General features: G+C 42.5%; 1 pseudogene; it reads right to left on the bottom strand.

Moving 5' to 3' along the window:
- Positions 1–107: 107 nt before the first annotated feature.
- LOC111830386 lies at positions 108–3,626 on the bottom strand (annotated as a pseudogene).
- Positions 3,627–4,388: the final 762 nt, after the last annotated feature.

Here is a 4,388-nt window from a genome sequence, read left to right as displayed (position 1 = left end):
TTTTTTTTTATGAATGTAAAATTATATTCAAAACAAAAATGCCATGGTTACATTGAATGCATCATTTTCCTAAACACAAACCGAAAAGAGAAAACAGAAACAATATGTCACAGTCTCCTCAAAGCAAACCATTCTCGCAGAGCGTCTTCAAGTTTACCCGGCGATTTGAAAGATGAGAGTCTATTGCGGACCGAAGTGTCAATGTGCTTAAGTAGCTGAGATGCTGGTAGAGGTTGCTCTCCATGTCTTCGTCTATTGCGTTCCCTCCATATTATATAAATCGACGTTTGAAAGACATATCGCAGAATGAACTGCCGGGACGGTGTGTAATCAGAGGCAGAGACGGCTGCCAAGACTTCCCCAAAAAGAGTAGTGAACCGGGTCTGAGTTATTCCAACAACAAGCTTCCTCCATTAAGGCGAGATAAACGGGCAAGAGAAGAAGAGATGATCACGGGTCTCCATCGGATGGTCACAAAAAACACAACTAGAGCTCACTCCTCCATTCCAATTTGCCATGCGATCCCCCGTGGAAAGACGGTTATGGACTGCAAGCCAAACAATGAAAGAGTACTTAGGAGTTGCTTTTGAAAACCATACCCCTTTATACCAAGTTGTTCCCGGAGATACAATTCGTATTTGTTGCCAAGTGTTCTTTGTGGAGAACATCTTCATATACTTATTCTCCTGACATCGCCATAGAGATACATCCGGTGTCATGTGACCTTGAGACTTAAGCTTTAGTATTTCCTCTTCTATTTGATTGAGAAGTGGATTTCGATGTCGCCTAACCCGATGTGAAGCAAACACGTCCGCCAATGTTGCTGCTGAAGTGATTCCTAGGGCAATATACCCACGGGAACCCAGCACTTCATGAAGTCTCCCCAAACAACACCAATCATCAAACCAGAACGAAGTGTGCTCCCCATTATGCACTTCAACCTTATGAAACCCCTTTGCCATTTCTCTGTATTTTAGTAACTTCTTCCACATCCAGGAACCTGCAGTGTTTCTCAGTCCTTCTGACCAGAAAGAACCTTGCCTTATCAACTGTTTTTTAACCCAATTCACCCACAGAGAGTGCCTAGCAGAGACCAACCGCCAAATGAGCTTAAGACAACTCACCTTATTAGCCTCGTTAACTGATTTTAACCCCAGTCCTCCCTCCTGTTTTGGTTTACAAACATCTCGCCAAGCTATTTTTGCCTTTCTCGAGTTCAAGTCTGGTCCAGACCACAAAAAAGCTGAGCTAATCCGTTCAATCTCTTTAATACAAGAGCTTGGCAATCGAAACGCTGCGATCCAAAAGTTGGTAAGACTAGCAATGACTGAAGAGAGTAATTGTAACCTGCCAGCAAACGATAAGAATCTGTTCTTCCAAGAGCCAATTTTTTTCTTTATATTTTCTATCAACGGTAGACAATCGGCATTATTCATTTTCCGCGTCAGTAGAGGCAGCCCCAAATAACGCACCGGTAAAGTACCAACTGCAAACGGAAAATTCCGTAATATTCTATCCCGAACAGCCTGTGATATCCCAGTCATGAACAGTGTTGACTTCTCTAAACTGATTTTTAGACCAGAGAACCGAGCAAACTGATCAAAGACCTCAAGAATGCCATTGACAGACCTCAATGTGCCATCCGCAAAAACAATGATATCATCCGCAAAGCATAGATGCATGATGTTTAAGTTTCTACAACCTGGATGGAATCCAAACGTACCCGTAGATACAGCTCTGTCAAGCAACTTAGAGAGAACATTCATACAAATAACAAAAAGATAAGGGGAGAGAGAACAGCCCAGCCGAATTCCCCTTTCACTCTTGAAAAATTCTGCTAGTTCTCCATTCACTTGTACAGAGAAAGAGGGAGTCGAGACACACAGATTGATCCAATGGATAAATTTCCCCGAAAGATTGAGAGCTGAGAGAATGTTGACCAGAAAACTCCATTGAACTGAATCAAACGCCTTAGATATGTCTATTTTTATAGCGCACCTTGGGGACAGCGAGCTCTTGTGATAGTCTTTAACTAGTTCTGAATCTAGTAAGAGATTTTCCATTAGAAATCGATCCTTGATGAAAGCAGACTGATTCGGAGCTATAAAGTTAGGCAAAAACACTTTAAGGCGATTTGCTAACAGTTTCGATATGACCTTGTAAAGCACATTACAACAGGATATGGGTCTGTAGTCCTTCATCACCGTTGCATTCTCTGTTTTTGGTATTAAGGCCAGAATAGTAGTATTAAGACCTTTTGGTAAAAACCCAAATGTGAAAAAAGATTGAACCGCCACAGTAAAATCCTTTCCCACGATAGGCCATGTAGCTTTGAAAAACTCCACTGTATATCCGTCTGGTCCCGGGGATTTATTTAGTGGCATGGAGAATAACGTCTTCCGGATTTCCTCCTCCGTTACTACCGACTCCAATTTAGCCTTGTCCATGTTTGAACATTGATATTGTAGCAAGGTCCTTAGCTCTTCTTCTGCTATGTTGACTAGATCAGATTGATGTAAGGTAAAGAGCTCCTGAAAATGCCTTACAGCTTCTGTCTTAATCGCCTCCCCAGTTAGCTTCACCCCATTGGGATCAACAATCTCATTTATCGCATTCTTTGCCCTCCTCTCTTTCAAAGCATTATGAAAGTATCGAGTGTTTTTGTCACCCACCTCCAGCCAATGCAACTTCGCCCTTTGTTGCAGAAACATTTCTTCTAGTCGAACGACTTTTTCCCATCTTTCAAGCGCTCGAGATTCTGCCGCTACCAAGTGATCATCTGGCTGAGCCAAAGTGGAAGCTTGACAGGCACATAAATCTGAATAAGTTTCATCCACACGTTTAGACAAATGGTGCAACTTCTGCCTACTTAGATTACGGAATATAGGCTTCAGCATTTTCAGTTTTTTCATAAACCGGAACAGAGCCGAAGTAGATTGGTAAAGAGCTGGAGTACTTGCCCAGTACGCTGCTACTGTGGGCTGGAACTCATCCGTAGAGATAATAGCATTTGCGAACTTAAATGGTGTTATTGGTTTAGATCTTAGGCTTTGCAAATGTATGTGACCACGCAAATGGTCTGAACAACCGCCAGCATCGAAAGTACAGTAAGAATGTTGGAACACTTGTAACCAAGCTACATTGACAAGAGCTCTATCAAGTTTTTTGCAGATTAGTCCTTCTTCCCGCCTATTACACCAAGTAAACAATGGTCCGTGAGCCGCCAGATCAGAAAACGAACTATAATTTACAGCCTCTTGGAAGTCAAACATCCCAGCTGTAACTGCAGGAGAAGATGCAGCCATGGAGTGTTCTTCAATGTCTAAAATTTCATTAAAATCCCCTAAACATATCCAAGGTTTCCCCCGATATTGAGCAGAGTCTTGAAGTTGCTTTAACTCTTGCCATAAGTCTCTTCTCTCCTCCAGAAAATTTGAGGCGTATATAAAAGAACAGAGAAACTCTTCTGAAAATCCCGGGACTGTGATCAAACAAGAGATCATTTGCGCACTTTTAGAAACCACACTTAATTTAATATCACCACTCCAAACCACCCAGATCCTTCCTAAATGATTAAACTCATAATTTGAAACCATTGACCAGTTAGGAAACGCAGAGTTGACCATGCGGGAAGGTCTACCTTCCTTAACTCTAGTTTCCAAAATTCCTCCAAAAGACAAAGCATTAGCTCGACACCAATCTCTAACCACTGAATGTTTTTTAGACTTATTAAACCCCCTAATATTCCAGAAAAAACCTGACATTAATGTCTGTTTCTTTGGTTCTTTTTTCTGACAACGCTTTGGATCGAGTCCTTAGCAGGCGGATTGTTTCCCGAGAGAACCCGATGTGTAAGTTTTGATTGTCGAGGCAGAGAAGCTCGAACCGTGTCGACTTTGCTGCTCTCATCCTTCAAACTTACATCCTCTATACTTTTGGCTATGCCCTTAGTAGACACTGTTTCAGACTGCTCCGAAACAGAGATATTAGAAACAAAATCTTCCTTTGAAACGTTCTCCTCAGTCTCCTTCTCCACAGTTTCTCCCTCCTGATCCTGCAGCACTTCAAAACGTGAAGGTGTGGCAATACGGACTCGGCTATAAACCAAGGTCTCAGCTTTTTTATTTGACTTCCGTCCCCCGGAGGGCGAAACTGTTAGCCATTCTTGTTCTGAATTCGGGTCCAGCTCACCCTCTTCGCGCGGTTCTGCAGCCACCTTCTCTCCAGTCCCCTCCTTCGACGTAGTCAAATCCGAGGTGGGAAACGCATCTACAGCCAGCTCAACCTCCACCTCTTCTTGTATAGGCACTACAACGTTCTGAATCGGCAGAGGCAAATCTGTATCTCTAGCATTCTTCATGTATCTCTAGCACTTGTAATCAATCAAA

The sequence above is a fragment of the Capsella rubella genome, unplaced genomic scaffold (assembly GCF_000375325.1).
Source record: "Capsella rubella cultivar Monte Gargano unplaced genomic scaffold, Caprub1_0 scaffold_166, whole genome shotgun sequence".
NCBI lineage: Eukaryota > Viridiplantae > Streptophyta > Magnoliopsida > Brassicales > Brassicaceae > Capsella > Capsella rubella.
Note: the sequence above shows the minus strand (reverse complement) of the source record. Positions and strands in the feature narration are given on the sequence as shown.